Source organism: Candoia aspera, chromosome 3 (genome assembly GCF_035149785.1).
Source record: "Candoia aspera isolate rCanAsp1 chromosome 3, rCanAsp1.hap2, whole genome shotgun sequence".
NCBI lineage: Eukaryota > Metazoa > Chordata > Lepidosauria > Squamata > Boidae > Candoia > Candoia aspera.
Genome location: NC_086155.1, coordinates 83,577,440 through 83,595,942, shown reverse-complemented (window position 1 = coordinate 83,595,942; position 18,503 = coordinate 83,577,440). Strand labels below are relative to the sequence as shown.

General features: G+C 38.4%; 1 protein-coding gene across 1 annotated transcript in view; it reads left to right on the top strand.

Annotated features, from left to right (window-relative positions):
• The window catches only part of TGFBR3 (transforming growth factor beta receptor 3), a 155,436-nt gene that overhangs the window by 52,470 nt on the left and 84,463 nt on the right, over positions 1–18,503 (top strand). The gene's annotated exons all lie outside the window — the stretch shown is intronic.

Here is an 18,503-nt window from a genome sequence, read left to right as displayed (position 1 = left end):
CTAAGCATCTGCTAACTGCCTTTTTTCTTTCTTTTAGCAAGCAAACTGAACAGAATTTTATTAGGAAAACCTTTGTAGAGAAAGGTCCAGCTTTTATGCATCTTCAGTAACAGAACCAATCTGATTTAAAAGCCTGACAAATGTTTCAATTAATTCTTTAGTTAACATCTGTTTTCTATAATTAGGTATCTAGTTCAGATTCAATTCCTGCATGAGGCTTATTTTATTGAGTGTGGCAAAGTAGAGTACCATGGGAATGGTCTTCTGTTTTTGTTGCAAAATGAGAGATGTCAAAGTCAAACAAATTGCATCTGGAAGTCAGGGAATAGAAGTGTCTTTTTTTTTTAATGTTAAGCGACTCTGTTTAGACCACATGCTGTTCTAAACAACCATATCTGTGTTTTTTAAATATATATCTCCTGAGACCTAGAAAATAGTGACAGTTAAGGCAAAGGCTTCTGTCCCACATTCCTAAAAATGACTATCCCAGATGGATATTTACCTGTAATAAAACCTCCAAATGTTTCATATAATTCTCCTTCCAGCAAATTTCTCAGTTACCTCTTGAGAGAGAATAATGTATATGTTTTAGGCATCTAATAAATCACAGGCTCACTAATGAGAGCACTTAAATGATCATGTTTACTGGGGTAAAAACAAGTTTTCTGTCAGTCCGGGGAGCAGCAGCTGTTCACAAGAAGAGGAGAATGCAGATGTGTGTAGCTCAACAGGTTGAAACAGTTGCCAAGAAGACAGATTATAGCTGCTTCTAGAGCCGTATTTTGGAAATCATTAAAGAAATAGGTATCCTAAATGGCACTGAAGAATGATAGATAGAACCCTAGATCATTCAGAAGATGCATTTTGATTGACTGTATTAGTTAAAATAGATAGTTTAGGATTTTATTCAATATAATCTTCCCCCCCCCCCCCCCCAATGGCTCCATCTGTATAAGGGCCACAAAACAAAGTTCCCTTCCCTTCCCTTCCCTTAAAGTAAGCATGGCTGAATGCTTACCAGGTCAAAATGGAAAATGCACATTCTTTTCTGGTTTCTGAATGTACTAAGCCCATGCTAAGCTATATATTTTCTGGCAATCTTCCAGCAGAACAGGCTTTCTAATTGAAAGCAACCCTTGCTTATTGCTGACCTTCAGAATATTCGTGGCTTTGCTGGGAATGTGGGCCAACATTTGTTGTGCTCAGACACTTAAAAAACACACAATATCCCCAGGGATTAAACTGTGGTGTTGAGTTGTGTGGGGAAGTAATATTGCTATGGTAACCTAAGATCGTTTATGTTCATTCTTTCATGGTTCTTTTGCTGTAAATGGAAAATACAGCTGTGAATTTAAACTGCCTTTTACCCCCTTTTTCCTATTATTTGTCAGCATCTTTGGCCTTTTGTATCTACAGACTAACCTGTTTTAAAACCAAGGAACTGAACATTTTTATGCTGATAAATATATTTAAACTGAAGTTCAAGTATTTTTGTAGTGTATGTGAATTTTGGAAAATGCCCTTCCTACTATTTTATATTTTACATTGGAACACTCAGGCATATGGCGCAAGACCGAACAGCATTTCGTTCTGTTATACATAGGGTCGCCGTGAATCGCAAACGACGGCAACTAACAACAACCACCACCATTTTACAAGATGTTATTTGTGGTTGAAAACAAAACATTTAACTGAGCCCAGATTCCAGACTTAGAATAACACTGATTTCACTGACAGTGAAGTTAATCATAATCAACAAGTCCCTTTGGTTACAGTGGGTCTGTTCTAAGTCTGGCTTTAATCCCTAATGTGTTACATCAAGGTCTGTTTTAGTAAGCTGCTTCATTTGGCTGTGGACAAATCTCTACATGGTTTACACATTTCATGCATATTTCTGAAGTGATTGAAAACCTGAGCTGTGTAATTTGTAGAACATTTCTTTGTTAATAAATGATAAAGAGTTTTAGGCACCAGGAGAAAGAAAAAGAACCTGTTAAATGTTGTTTATGTAAGACACATGGCATCCTAATTATCAGCTAGCTCCTCTATTTAGCATTGTATTAAGCACAGCATGCAAAAAAAAAAAAACCCTCATATCACAGGATCTACCCACGCAGTTTCAGGTATATTCCTCTGTTTGTGTGCTTACACACACACACACACACATGTGAGATTTCCTCTTACGGACTTTTTCTTTAGAGATATCAAGCAAATGTTATTAAAGTAGGTGCATTAAAACCAAATGAATATACATCATTCTGTGCGGCGTGAGCATGATACCCCAAAACTGCCTGTGTGAATCTGCTCATGGAGATACTATAATTCCCTTTGGAAAAGTGGAGAACTGAAACTTTTGAGATTTGCCCGAATCCATGTGGAAAGTCCATGACTAAATTGGGACAACTGCTTTGGTCAGACAAATATCAGAAACCCATTTTCTAGACTCTAATAGTAGTTGTATTGTAGGATGGACAACCTGTGCCCCTCAAAATGTTCCTGACTTTCTCAACAACTGGGGAAGCAGAAAGTTACAATTCAACAATATCTAGAGGGCCATAATGTTAGGCTCTCTTGCAGGATCCCCACAGAATTTCCCAGACACTCTCCTCAAGGTGGTTTCTAGACTGAGTACTCTAGGCTGTTCTGTTGCTATATCTAATCATGGTCCAGTTACATTAATCCTTCAGCTGAGAAAGGTCAAGCTATCTTACCATAGGTGATATTTTAATACTTGTTACAAGATTATGGCTTCTTAAGTTATATTAGATAATTAATGTAACATTCTTTTGAAGTTAATTATGATACCCTATATTTAGCCATTATCATGAGATGGGCAACCTAAGATACTGACATATAAGCCATAGACAGTCCCTGGTACAATTCCTGTTTCTTCTTTTTGTGCCAAATAAATTATTTACATGGTAGGAATGAAAAGTCATTAGATTAGGTTTGTGGATGACTTTAATTTGTTCAAGATGATTAAAACAAAAAAGGACACCTCCAAACTTGGAGGACTTGCTTCTTTGAATCAACAAGTATATACCCAGACCACATATAAATACTAGACCCTTGCATGTTTCAAAAACGGTTCAGAAGGAAGACTTTGGATCTTGCATGAGCAGCACCTTCCTACTACTATTTATTAGATCATTCCCTCCTTTTTTCTGGTTTCTATGTGAATCTGGCTTTAAGAATAGTATTACTTTAAATTAATCCCTTAAAGCAGCAGGGCCTTTTTTCAGTCACACACAGAAGCCTTAAAAAAAAAGCTGCTTTAACAAATAGCAGAGAAGCTCTATATATGGGTGTGGTCTGAAGTACCTCTTCCAAATAGTTTTTGAACCACGTGCAACCCCAAGGAACACAACTGAAGATATGCATCTCTATTGTAATGAATTCAGAATTTATGTGCACAGTCTGACCACCTTCCTTACTCAATGTGAATAGGACTCTGTCCTTCCGTCTATGAATGGGTATCTCCTGCTACTGTCTTTGGAAGCTTGTATGTCTTCCTATTCAACTATGGCTGGATTGTAGCCAATAAAATCTGGATGCTTGGAACAAAGCAAAGACTTTAAATACAGCCTCCAGTTTGTATTCAGGGAAATCTGAGTGTGTTTGTGTTTCCACACATGATTGAAAATTCAGCCTTTCACATCCTTCCTTCTCCAGCTTCAAAATGTGGCTCGTGTTTTGTTTTTGTTTTTTAATATTTGGAAATGGGGAAAAATTCTAAAGAACAAGAAATGGAACAGAACATCTTCATTTGAAGTTAACAAAATATTTGAAGTTAACAAAACAAGAATAACATAAAGTACAGAAATGTGACTATATCTTTGAGGAGTCCAAATTCTACTTCCATTTTTCAAGTTTGAGAACTGCCTTATAATGTAGTGCAGGAAAACTGCTAGGGATGGTGGTGACAGTGATGGGAGGGGTTAACCTTTGGCAAAATGTTTTCTCAGATGAAACAAAAACAGCATTTGTTTAAGCTCTTGAAATAAAGCCCGCCTTTCAAGTTTTATATAATTATATTAGCTAATACTAATGAACTCCCTTTAGGGAGTCAGTTACAGAAATTCAGCCTTTAGCTGAATCTGGAAGTTTTTTTTTTATTAAGCTGCATAATTGACTTTAGGATCACACATGGCTATTTTTATAGATGATGGGAATGTTTATGTACAAGCTCTCTACAGCTTGTAAAGTGCAGTGGGGGGCTGCTGGTGGCTCTACAGTCCCTTCAGATGAAGGGTTGCACTTATCTGAGAAAGGTGCTGCAGCCCTGTGACTCCATGACACTTCTGTAGATCTGTGCAAGCTGAGCCGATTACCGTCATAAGTTAATTAGCTGAGCTGCTGCTACAGAGAAAATGCAGTGAAGATAGTTTTGCAGCATTTCCTCTGGAGTTGCAGGGTAAGCAGTTGCTTATTGGCAGCAACTCGTCCTTTTTCAGCCTCCTGACTCCTGGGATTTCCCCTCTCTCTCTCCACAAATCAAGATTTCTTGATGCTCTCCTCCCATCCTTATTGACATCCAAGGGGTGACTGCCACATCTTCACATACTATCTGTTGTGTCTCCCCCCACCCCCACCCCCACCCCCATGAAACAAATTTAGTGAAATGTGGTTGTAGAGAGCTGGGTAACTTTTGCACTCCACCCCTGGCTGGCTGAGATGGAGAGAGACCTGGTCATCTCAAAAGGATCAACAGCAACAGGAGTATGAGGATATTGAGAGATGGCACGGGGGTAGATACTCTATGACAGTTGGAGGCTCTCATTGGCTGCATGGAAGTGCCTTCTGCTTTTGGTAAATCTGATTATGCTTGGCAACCGGTTGTCAGATTGTGATATCTGCCGTTCTGGTTCAGAACCTTAAGAAACTTTAAGAGTACTGGTAGCCCTTTGCATTTTTTAATCTCAGAAATCCTTACAACAATGAAGCAAAAGGTTGATGTTGCAAATGTTGGTTTCACTCGGAGATGGGGATCTTCTCTATTATGTTTAAAAATCTACTCTAGTCAATGTTGGAAATTGCACATGTGCAAAGCCCTTCATGTTGATGTGTGTTCCTTCTAAAGAGCAACTTATTTATTCCCTTAAAAAACTTGTTTTGATCTTGCATTAGAGGTGACCCCTGGATACCAGCACTGGTATGGATTTATACGTTCCTCTGCATAGCTACAGTAATGGAATTACTGTGTGCAGAATTTTGAACATATGAATGAATCAGAAGAGTGAGTTTCCATTTGTTTGATGGACGGAACAACAATTACTTTTATAAAAGACTGGAAACCCTTTATGGACTTTTTGCTGAAAATAGATAAAAATGAATTGGTGATTTTGGGATTTATTGATTAAAAAGGTTTGTTTATGGGAAGAAAGGAACCATGATATGAAATTTGGGAGGGTGGAAATGGTAAATACTATGTTTTTAACTGCTGCCAAGAAGATCCAAAGTTGCTTCTTTAGATATCTTTCTTTCTTTTTCTTTCTTTTTTCTTTTGTTATCTTTCACTTTTCCTTTTATTCTTCCATATTTCTTTCCTTTTTCTACTTTTCCTTTTATGTTTCCATAGTTTTTTAATCTTATGTAAAATTTTCTTTTAATAAAAGTTATATTAAAAAAAGAGAAATGAATAGCGAGTTTTCTTCTGGCAAGAAGAATTTTGTTTTGAAATGTCTGCTGGTTTTTGTAGACACTGATACTATTTTTGAACTATATGGTTACTCTGATAAAACTAATAAGGAAACAAAACCAATGTATATTGTGACTGTTATGATTGCACAAAGACCGGTATTATAAGGATGGAAGGGCACCCATTCTTCATTAATTAAAAATAGTAATTGAAATTAATATTTGTAAAAAGCATTCTAATACCAGGAGTGTCAACTAAAGTAGTGTTAGTCTTCTTAAATTATTCTATTTGTTTAATTTCCTTCTTTTTTATAGTAAGATGAACTGGTTCTAAATTTAATCACATTAATTGTATAGTATGATAAGAACATATATAAAATATTGAATAGTCTGTTGGTGATGAGTCTTTCTGTAAATTCCTCTCCTTCTTTTACAAATAGTATTTAAAAAAAATGGTGAGTTTATTACTGAGATTGAAACTTGGACCATGCATTTCTAAATCACGTCACTAGCTCTTATTTTGGGGGCAGGGAGTAAACATCTGCCTGACAGTTTGCAATTATGAGGAACTTGGTGCACCACTAACTGCTCTAAAACTTGTATAAAGATCTTTCCCTTTTCTTGAATAGGCCATTCCTGAGTCCATTCAGCGAGAAGGGGTGGGTTCCAGTCTTCATGAAGGTTTGGCTATCCAACTGTGAAGCTTAGATCAAGGGTGTCAAAGTACCCTCTGAAAATAATCTGTTTATTTTTCTGGCAGGACCTATCCTTCTCTTCCACCACTGTTTGCTGGGCAGGGAAGAAGCTAAGAGGGATTTTAGGGGGCCTGCACAATCTTGACTTTGCCTCTGCCCACTGCTGCAGAAGTAGAAAACTAATAAACAACAGTAGAAAAATAGAAAACAGTAATAAGCAATATATATTACTATACTGGGGAAGGAAACACCAAGATTGATTGATTGATAGATTATGTGCTATCAGTCATTTTTGATTCCTAGTGACCACATAGATAGATTTTCTCCATGACAATCAGTCCCTAAACTGGTCTTTCGGGTCTTCCAGCTGTGCACTCATTTCATTGTAACTGAATCTACAGTATCCACCTTGCTGCTGGTTGTCCTCTTCTTCTCTTTCCTTCCACCTTTCCCAGCATTACAGTAGAGCCTTCTCTAGGGAGCTAGGTCTTCGCATAATGTGTCCCAAGTAGGATACCAAGAACCAAAACCCCAAGAACACCAAAAGCAAACCAAAACCACCAAAAACCAAGGAATAAAATCCCAATATCAGTGCAGGGGTCTCAAATTGCCCTGCTGAAAGAGCCATGATTTATACACTTTCCTAAAAGTCAACAGAATCAGGGCTATGTTGTATTTGAAGGGTATGCTGTTCTACTAGGCAGGACAGCCACAGAAAAGGCACGTCTCTACCTTGCCATGAAGTGACATAACCTTAAAGATGGGACTTGGAGCAGGCCTGCTCTGCTAGATCAATAAGCCATAACAGGAGAGCAAGTATTCTGTCCAATTAACATAGAACTAATGATCCTTAATATTTAGTTTTCCAGTTCTGATTTTCAGAGTTTTGTGTTAATGTATTTGGGGGGGCACGACAGTAAGGATGGTATGGAATGAACAAAGGAGTTGCATGTCTCACAGACACTTTTTTTTCATTTCCAGGATAAGAAAAGCACAGATGTATATTTATTTCTGTAGCCATGTAGAGATTGAGGCCCAATATGTGTTTACTTTTGTGTGTGTGAGTTTTGTTTGCTGATTTATGAATTCCTGCACAATTTGGTATAAAAATAAATACAGTTCAGTCCTGGGCTCATGCTGCTAGCTCTATAATGTCTAATGTTTCCTTTCTTATTGTCTTTAATTTACCAAATAGTTTATTATGACTCAGTTTTCAGCAGTGCAATAAACAAAACTACTATGTGTTGGGCTGAGGTATTTTAGTAGCATTCTTTTAAAATTCCTTTTTTAAATTCAGTACACTTATTTATGCTTCTTCATACAGAGTTGGGTTTATGGTTTTTGCTGGGGATTTGTGGGATTTTTTTTCCTCTTTATTCTCTCAGGTCCTAATATGTAACTCATAATTCCAGCCCTTGTTACTGTCCAGGCTGAAATTCCAGCCCGTTACTTAAACAGAACACTTCCATCTATTGTTTTCTGTTTAATTTCCTATCCTTTTTATGGCTGTGAAGGTTCAAATCTAAGACAAATGTATAAGTTATCCTTGGAGGTTGGGGATATGAAGCAGGAGAAGTGAAAAGAGCCGCATAATAGAACTCAGTTAGAATTCCACTGTGCTGCTTTTATGAATCTTTTCATTTTCTCAATGTTTTTAACTTTTCCCAGCTTATTACATTAAAAAAAACACGTTTTTGCTCCTGTCCTCCCTCTTTTGTTTTTATCCTACTCTTGAGGATAAATGGATGCTGCATTGCGGAGTAATATAAAGCCTTCCATTTGCAAGAATGTGAAATGTGATTGTTTCCTGCACAGGTCATGGCTGTTGGCTTCAGCTAGTGAGGCAGAAAGCAAAAGCTCGGGAAACTGTGTGGGACTGATAAAGTAGAAGGTAGGGCAAACTCAGAGAAAGAAAAAGCCATCTGTAAGCTTGGAAGAACACATCTGCTTGCTGCTCCAATTAACAAGTGAATTGGATAGAAGTCAGGGAGAATGATATAATTCTGCTTATTGGTGCATGGGGAAGGGGCCTCCTAGGCTGGGATGACTTGATTGATTTCTCAGAAGTGCCTTCCCTTAGCCAAAGCTGTTTAATGCCCTTCAGATATCAATCCAGCCCTAATGTGAGATTTTAGAAGATTGCTTAATTTGACTGAACTTCTTTACCTAACGTGTATTCTGGTTTTAATATGCAAATTTGTTTTCTCTAAAGTGATTGCTGGGGTTTTCCTCCTTCCCAACACATGCTTTTGCCCATTACCTCTTCAGGACATAGAGTGATATTTTTTTAAAAAAAGCAATGGACAGTTATAAAGCAATTTAACCTTTTCAATAGGATGGTAACCCTGTTTCCAGAGATTCACACTCTTATCTATACAGCATTGGATTTGTTCTCTGCTGCAGGGATGGAAATCACATAGGATTCGAAGACCTTCAGAAATAACACCCTGAAACTATGGCTCCATCTGAACTAGGGCTATAGTTCTGTCTACAACATAGTGAGAAGAGGCATTCTCTTGAAATCTAGTCTTTGGCAAACTATTTGCATTTTTTCCAAGGTTGTCCCATGATCTCTTCAAGGCCAGTGGTTGCTTATAGGTTGACTTTAGAGCAGTGCTTCCCAAACTTTTTCTTTCATTACCCAAAACTGCTGATCAGAAAGTCCTTTTTACCCAATGTAGGTAAAACACTTCAAGTCAATTTAAATGTCCCTGTTGTGATTGGGTAACGGGTTCGTGTGTTGTTACCCAAAGAAAAAACCACTTTTACCCAATTGTGGGTAACTTACCCAGGTTTGGGAAGCACTGCTTTAGAGCAATAGTGATGTTCTAGCTTTTTGACATCTCAGTACAAATGCTGTTAACCTTGGATGTCATATTAGAGCAATACCAGGCTGAAATGGTCTTGGATATTCAGCATATCCACTACTGCTCAAGACTGAAAAAAAGTACTTTTATTTCATTTCACATCATTACTGAGATATAAAGTGATTGAGATGGATCAAAATATCACTTCTCTGATCCCACTGCCAACTCCTCCTGTGTACTTTTTTTTCTTTTTTCTTCCAGTCTTCTGCTAGGCATTCTCTTATATTCTGGAATGAGGGCTTATATATTGTTACTTGTCTTATTTAAATGCACTTATATATGATGGAGTTGCAGTTCTCTTTAGCTGCTTTCTGCCAAATTGGCACTCAATTTTTCTGTGTAAATTGCTATGTTTTGAAACATGTACATTGCCAAAGCAATGGTTGAATGGCAGGACATCTGAGGCACAGATGAAGGTGTGTAAAAATGCCTAAGGACAGACCCTGTTTAGCCAACAGAAATCTAGTTTGTCTGCTCTTATGTTGGGGTGAGCAATCTATGACCCATGCAAGGCTACTTAACTCCCTTTTTTTAGCCCCTGGCATCTCCCTGGTTTGTGCCATCAACATTCACTGGCAAGTGTACCACTTTTTTGTACAGATATAAGGAACAATAGTTCCTAAACCCAAAAGATTTAACCTACCTATTTTACTTTTAAATCCCACCCACCCAGCTCCTCTCCCCCAAAACCAAGACTGAACATTTTAATTCCCCCCTTCCAGGGATATCAGTATGCCACACCCTCTGTAGCCCTCACAGGCCCAAATATGGTTTCATTTCATTTGAGTACAAAAAAGATGGTAAGATGGCTTATAGTCATTTAAAACAAACAACAATAAAATGATTTTTTAAAAAAAAATAAAAACACAACAGCAGTATTACCAGTGAAAACACTTTTAAAAAGCCAGGAGAAACATCAGACTGCAAGGGCCTGGAGGCGGGGGTGGGGGGGAGATATTTGTTGCTTTTTTAAAGGCAAGGAGTGATGGGACAGCAGCAGCAAAAAAGTTTTCTACCTAACCATGCTCTTAAGAGTAAGGTAATTGTTTTAGGATAAAGGTATGATGGAACCTAAAACTCACCAGCCCTTTCATAAATGAATGGAAATACAATAAATAGTGCACATCAGAGTAGTGCCTTGGCAGGGGACTTGGAACATCTGCTTGTTCTCAAATATTTCTTTGTTTATTTTGTTTACTTGCTACAGATGTTGTATCTTGGGTTGTGTCACATGTGCTATACAAAACAGATGTGGAATTAATTCATTGCCTTTTCCTTTCTGTTACATGTCTAGAACACATAGCCAAGACCACAATCGTGTGACCACATATCTAGGAGTAAACTCTTAAGGACTTAATGCATCTTACTTCTGTGTAATGATGTATAGGATGAGTAACTACTACTAAGTGATCGTAATGATACGTGGGAAAGTCCTTGGGAATGGCCAGATAAGAGACAGCATAGCCTGCAACTAGATAGTGGGCAGGGCAAGAGGCTCAGAAGAGACCTCCCTAGTTTCTTGGGCTGTAAAGGTGATGGCGGGAGAATTGTACTGTCAAACTTGCAAGATTCTGTTAATGTAGCTTTATAATAAAGTAGAATTAGCTCATCTGGTCATGTTTCCTGTCTGGTCTACCTAGTAAGGCTGACAGTAATCTTGTATAGTACATGACCATTGAAAAATTGTAGTTAATATACTGCAGGGATAGGCAATATGGTGTTTTGGATTAGAACCCCAAAAGTTTCTGGTTAGTTCGCTGGGGTTGATGGGAGTTGACATCTCAAACATCTGGAAAGCACCCACTTACTTAGTCCTGATATTCTTAAATTGACAACATGTTTTCTTCTTCATCAGAAATATCTTTCACTCTATAGTTCTGTTTGAAAATGGTTTGCTGCCTAGTAATGAGGACTTCTTGATGTATAGCTTAAGAAAAAAATCTTTTGATATTTTCACATTAATTATTCTCTGACTCGGCTTATATTAAAGTGCCATAAATTTGCTTCTTAGGCCAAGGAAGAAGGGTGGGGGGTGGGGAGGAATAATGATACTGGTAGCAAGAAAACTAAAAGATTTGGAAATTGTTGGTGATATTTTAAAAAATTGCATTAATTCCCCAAAGAAGTTATTGCCAGAAATTTCTTGTAGCTGATGAAGTTTGGGCCAATTCTGTAATAGGCCATATATTTCTCTCAAGATGGCTCACAGGGAGAGACTTACAGATGCCTCTCTCTCAGTCTTTGTGGGGAAATAAAATGTAGAAAAGGTTTCTTTGGAAAATAATGTACATGGCTACCTAATATTTGCAATAAGTAAATCTCCCTGTGACAGGTTGCAGATGAATTCTAGGGTACTGGGGTATTTTGAGGAGCTGCAAGTTGGATGCTTGCCTAACTCATGTTCCTGTCCCATTTTATCAAAGAAACAACAAACATAACTTAAGCTTCCCTTAATTTCAAAACCTTTATTTAAATGGAAGAACTTATAATGAATGAAATCTTTAACAGTGTTGATCATCTTTCCCAACCTGTCTTCACATGGGCAAACTACAACTTCCTCTCTCAATTAGGATTATGAGCTGGGAACACTGAATATTGTAGTCAAAGACATCTAGGGAGCCACAGGACAGGGAAAGTCTGGTTGATCTCAACTGTATTTGGATCTTGAGGTTAAACACCCTGCTGGTCCTCTGTACAGCAATATCCCCAACCTTTTCAGAGCCTTTCCTCCTCCTCAATCAGTATCATTTCCCACCTTATCTATACTTATTTACCTCAGATGATCCCATTCGTGCAGATATTTTTGGAAGTAATAATTCCTGATGACGAAACTCTTGCAATTATTGTTTTAATGCAAGCCACTCCTTCTGATCTGAGTTCCATAATGTACAGTATTTAATGAAGCAAACAGAAAAATCCCTGTGCCATTAATTTTAGTACATTGTTTTGTTTGTCATGAAGTTATGACACATTTGGAGTAGGATAGAGAAGTACTACTAAAAGTACTTGAAATAAGGGTACAGTTTGAATCTGACACCCTATACAGATGGCGCCATATGGTCTAATGACTAGAGAACCCTGGAGTTAGTTTCTCTTGGGTAGAGAGAGATTTGAAGACAGTGTTTATTTCTTACTTTTAGTTTTATTCCCTTTTAATACAGTTGTCTGTGTGTGCGTGTGTGTGTCTGTGTGATGTGTGTGCATGTACCGTGACTAAAAAATCAACCATCCTGTGCAAGAAGTGTTCTAAAACAGTGTTATAAATAGCTACTGGCTTAGTTGTTGCCAGGCTGAGGAATCATAAAAAGAATTGCATGAATCATATCACTCAATCTGACAGAGAACTTTTACAAATATTTGGCTCTGGGTGGGCTAGAGATATGGCAGCCTAGGAAGGAGCTAAAAAATGGATTGTCTCCCAGAATCTGCCCTTTTTCTTCGTGGTTCTTTCCATGTCCAGCTGGGGCTAAAGAGTAGCTCTAAATAAAAGCAGTAGTATTTCTTTATGATATTCCTCCCTGGACAGGGCCACATTCTGGGTTTGCTGTGGTGGCTTTGACACTTCTGTGTTCTTAGTTAGAGATCTGTATCTAATTCATCAAATAGTATCATGACGAACTGAGAGTGTATCGAACTCTGTCTACAGCCTTTGGAACAGTGCAGCAGTGTGTGTGTGTGTGTGTGTGTGTACACTTGTAAGTAATGAAGAAGATAGAATTAAATAAAATAGGGAACTGTATAAGTCGGATGAGTTTGCTTTGTTGGTGGAAATGGCATAATAGTACTGTCTGGATATAGTACTGATCAGGACAATCAGTATGCCTTGGATTTGTACTCTGTCACTTCTCAGCCTTACCAGTGAACTAACACTGCCATTTTATGTGTGGAGCTGAAGAAAGGACAGTTTTGTGGAGGGACAGCTTTTAAGCATGAAACGTCTTCAGGACCACTCAGATCCCCACAGTCCATGAATTGGGGGGGGGGGGGAGGGATGTCAATTTGTATCCTTTCAAAAATGACAGCATGAATATCCCTGGTGCTCCTGAGACTCGCTATTTCTAGACCCCTTTTTCCTCTTTTGGAAGAAGGCTCTTGAGTTTTACATGCATGCTGTGTGGCACCTCAAACATTCTCTGCAATGAAGGCCTGCTAATGAGCATGGGCTTTCTTTCTATACACACCGGTGTCTCTCTGGGCAGCCTTTAAGTTTGGGGAGGATGGGAATCCAGGAGGACACAGCATGCTCTGGAAGTAGCAGTGCATATTCATGTAGTTTGTGGGATTCAGTTGTGCTTTTTCAGCTGACAGCCCCAAATAATTTTCTCTACGGAAATGGAGCACATTAGATTGGCAAACATTAGAATTATAAACAAAGCCACAGGTTGGCCTCAAGGCTGTAATATTCCTCTTCTTGTCACATCTTTGTAATTTTATTGCAGCCTACCACATGGTAAACTTTAGGAGCCTAGTGATATGGGAAATCAGGGTGCTAAAATTATATTTGATAATTTCTAGATGTGAATCTGAGAAGTGTGTGTTTCGTACAGGAGCACTCACTTAGCTTTGGGGAGAAAATAAATTTGAGTTGATCAGGAAAATAATAAAATTACTTCTTTTTCTAGTTCGTTTTAACAGCAGCTATTCTGCAATGCCTTTAATTCTCTTTGTTTATATTGTATCATAATTAATGTGCAGCTACTCTAGACTTCCACAATCTAGTGGCTGCTGAATGTTTTGGGACTGCAAGCCCCAGAATTCCCAGTGAAAAGCTGGAAATTCCCAGAGATGTAATCCCAACATGTCTAGAAAATGCCAAATGTTATAACCAAGGGGTGGAAGAACATTGTAAATAGGGAGACTGGTTTTTCTAGATTCATTTCATGTTCTGAATGTGGACTGAAAGGTAGCTAACTGGTTTGGAATATATACTGGAATTAAAAATGCACATACTGTATAGAAAAGGAAAGGCTACTGGGCATCTAAGATTCCCATCAAATTAAAACCTTCAGTTTAATTATATGGTCACAAGAACCATATAATTCTGAACCTACCCTGTGCCTTCCTCAAGCTTCATTAGGCTTGAAGATGATTGATAAATTGACTAAATTAATTTACATATAAAGGTAGGGAAGAAAAAGATGCTGATTTCATTAATTCTCATTTCATTGACTTTTCCTCCCCCTTGAACTGAAGTTGCTGGGATGATTAGGAGCATTTTGTTCTTAACAAAAGAGCTGAGCTTTCTCAGCATTTTTGAGGACAGCCAGAGAAAGTCTTCTTACCACAGTGAAATGGATGGATAAATATTGAGTGAAGTGGAAGTTATAGTTCTTTGACCCACAAACACACATTTTGTTAAGCAAGGAAATAAGAGAAATGATTACGAGTAATCAACATCAGAGAGAGTTTTTATGAATGGTGAATTAGTTTGTATATGTAGAAGCAGATGCCAGTGGCTGAGCATGGTTTATGGAAAAAAGACCAGAATGTGGTCTTCGAATAAAATATTGGCATGCTCTGCATAGCAGTTGGTACATGGTTTGGCAATGGACAAGTAAGCTGCTACAGCAAGAGTTTATTTTGATGCTGAATTCAGTTAGTTGGGGAAGATGACTCATAGGCCATAGCCCTAGGTGGCCAGTGTACAGATACATAGCATGTGCTTGTACAAACATAAGCTTGTGAGAACAATTAAGGCAGTCAGTCAACAGTACTGGGCCAATCCACCAAATAACTGATGTACCAAACTCATGGTCTAGTTTTCTCCTGGAGCAGAGATGGAGAACCTGCATCCCACTACCGTTTTCACCATTCTGGACGTTCTGGACTGTACTGGGTCAGTTTGCTAGGAGTTGCTCAACAACTGCTGGGAAGGCCACCATTTTTATTCCTCTGGCACATACTCACACAAACATTTATAGATAACCAAGGCTATGGTAATTCCAGAGGGATGAGTGAAAAAATATAACAAAAATAACTTCAGCAGAAAATGAAAAACAAAGCATAGTTTAGTTTGGAAGATACAATTTCTACTCCTGTACTTGCATAGTTTAGGAATGACTCACCTATGGCATCTGCCTATAAAATGTGGACCTCATCTAATAGTGGGATAGTGATTTTTGGTTGAGATGTGGTGACAAGGGGGAAGTGTCTTTAACCCATCACTCTCTCCCCTCCCCATTTCATAACCCTGCAACTTTTCTCCTTGCTCAATTTTCAAATTAAAAACAAACTTAATTGCTAAGGGCAATAATATTGATTGATGATGTCAAAGATCCTGGGTAAAATGGTGCAGGTGGATAATATAGCCAATCAGGTCTGCTCCTCTGGACTGCTACATATCTCTTTCAAATTATTTCCCTTTTATCAGCTCCTATTCTTGAAAATGATCTTGTGTGTAGCTGCATCAATTGTTTTGCCCAACACACACCCAAAAAAGATATCAGAAATATATCAAGTGTAAGAAAGATATCCCTAATGGATTATCATTGATTTGGACAAAAAAATATGTATGCTTTGTTTCAAGTTCAAATATGGATAGAGGGAACATTTTCTTCCAATTAATTATTTCTCTGTTAGAAGAAATAAAACCAGCAGTATGGAATGTAATAAAAAAAAAAAAAAAGATTTAAGTGTGTGTGTGTGTGTTTTTAAAAAAGGACACCAGCAAATAAAATACAATAAAATAAATATATATTTGGAGTAATCTATAGAAAACATTAAGATCATAACCAGGGAATTATTTGAGAAAAGGTTTAAGTAAAGCCAAAGGTATTTCCCTAGTGCTGAGATGGCAAAATTGACTTCAGGCAGATATCTCAGGAGGAAGACAGTCACAAAAGTTGTATTACAAAACAAGACCCCATCTTCAGAAGGCAGAGGACCAGGAGGTAGGCCTGCTTGCAGGGCCGCAACTGGGGGGCGGGGCAAGCCGGGCATGTGCCCTGGGCGCCGCGCTGGGGATGTGCCAAAATGAGTGCTGGGGGGAGCCAAAATGAGCGCTGGGGCAGCGCCAAAATGGGCACGGAATCCATGTTTGCCCCTGGTGACAGAGACCCTAGTTGCGGGCCTGCCTGCTTGATGCCACTGTGGAATTTGAGCACAATGTACCTCTGAGCTCTGCAGACAGAATTTCTTAGGCACACAAGGGCACGTGAAGTTCTGTTTTTACTGAGAGCAAGGAATGTAATTGTTCCCTCTCCCAGATAGTCCATCTTCCTCACCAGCCTGGAACTTATTTGGAAGATTTAAATCATAATTTTTCGTTCCCAAGAGGATACTGTGGTGGGCTTATGGTAGAGAAGGAAAAAATAAAACAATAATTACAAATACATTAAAGTCATGTCACATTAAGGCTGACTTCTTTGCGTACTTATTAGAAAATCAGCTGTGAATAGTCACGTGTACGACTGGGCTGTAAGCAGCAGAGTTCTAAAGAAGAAAAAGGTCAGTGTAACCAGGAGACAAATAATCAAACAACAGGCTAGCCAAATGCTTTTTAAAACAGAAAAGAAAATCTGAACTTGGCAAGAGAATGAATGACAGCCATTCATATCTATGGGAGAAAGTTTTTTTTTTTTAAGTACATTTTTGGACTATCTTGAGGGGAGAGTGTCTTTCCCCCGGCCTTATGACCCCAGTTTCTTGGGAAAACTTGCCCTTCCAGCATCTTTGTCATTTGCAATATCTTCACATTCTCTCTTTAAGCTTACTGGGAATCTTCTCCTGTTTATTTAATAACACCCTGGATGGAGTGTAGCAAGCAGAATGGATCCCAAAACTGACCTTTGTTCTAAGGACTCAGGTTTTTTTGCCACAGTGGCTGAAGAAAAAAGTCCTGTGAGGCCCTCGTCCACAACTATTGGCCATAGAGTACATATTTTACTTTTGTTCCATCCAGATGCATGTTGGACAAGCCACTATTGTGAAAAAATGGAAAAGGTATGGAATAAACCCTGCCTATGGAGATTTAAGTCTTCTAAAATCAATTGTTTTATGTCTTGGTTGTGCTACAGTGTGACAAAATTTGAGAAAAAACTGTTTTCTACGAAGGGATCGGTAGATATGAAGCTGAGCAAGGCAGTTTGTAACCATTTTTTACTGCAGCAAGATGGTAAGGATTCACTGTGGCTCGATGGTGGAACATAGGCTTTGTACCAAAAATCCATTCCTATCATCTCCATGTAAGTCTGGGAGAAAACTTTATCTGGAAAGCTACTTCAAGTCAAATGATCAATTCTTCTTCCAAGATGCTGAAAGATTCCTGTAGCCCAAAATGACCCAGATGGTCCAATCATCTGATTTGTGTGTGAATATGTATATGTGTATGCGTAGCCAGTAATAACAAAATCTGCCAGGCCTATTTCCATTTTGCCTTCATTGTCTAATACCATTTTGTATTTCTTGACGTATGAGATTTTGAAATGGCCATTTCCAGAATAGTGCCCATGCCAATGTACAAAAACATAAGGCAGAATAAATATGCTTTCAAAGTACATGGTTGCATTAAAGAATGCAGCAATAATTAACCTCTTTAAAATCCTTAACCATAGAAACTATACCAAAACCAGCTGCTTTCCCAACAATGGAGGAAGAACTTAACCATTGCCTGCCTCTTAAAATTAAGTGATTTTGCTCTGGTGCCTAGGAAGTGGTTCTGGAAGCTGAGTGATGTCAAAGAACAGGTTCCCATTAGAAGCAGTAGCTGGAATAGGATCTCTGTAGATAATAGTCTCCAGTGCTAGGGATGTAAGTAGAGTTTTCTGAAGAGAGAAAAGTCCAAAGTTACCACTTATGGTTGATATTTTAACTGAAATTCGGCTACACTGAATTAATTCCTAACTGGAGTTAAAATGTGTGAGGGAGTAGCTAAAACCATGGTATTTCTTCAATGATTTCTGCAATGCACCGAGGGCTGCTGTATAGATTGGGAGAAGCCAGGGCCATTTTCTATAAATATTTGCCTAGTTTTAGCTTCCTGCAGATGTACTTAACATGTAAAACCCTTTTGTGCACTTCCACTCTCCTGCCCAGGATCTACAACTAGTGCATAATGCAGTATCCAGCATACTAACAGGGATAATCTGTTACTGCCATGTAACACTGGGACTGTAGGAACTGCATTAGTTGTTGGTTTTTTTCCAGGAGCAATTGACAGACTAATTAGCTAGCCTGTAAGAGCACACTGGAGAAGGCTATAGTTAAGAGATTTGGATGCAGTCCAAAGTAATTCAAGTGAGCCTAAGTCTATAATCCTATATAAATTCCAATAAAAGTCATACAGTCTTCATCAGTTTGGGGCTGA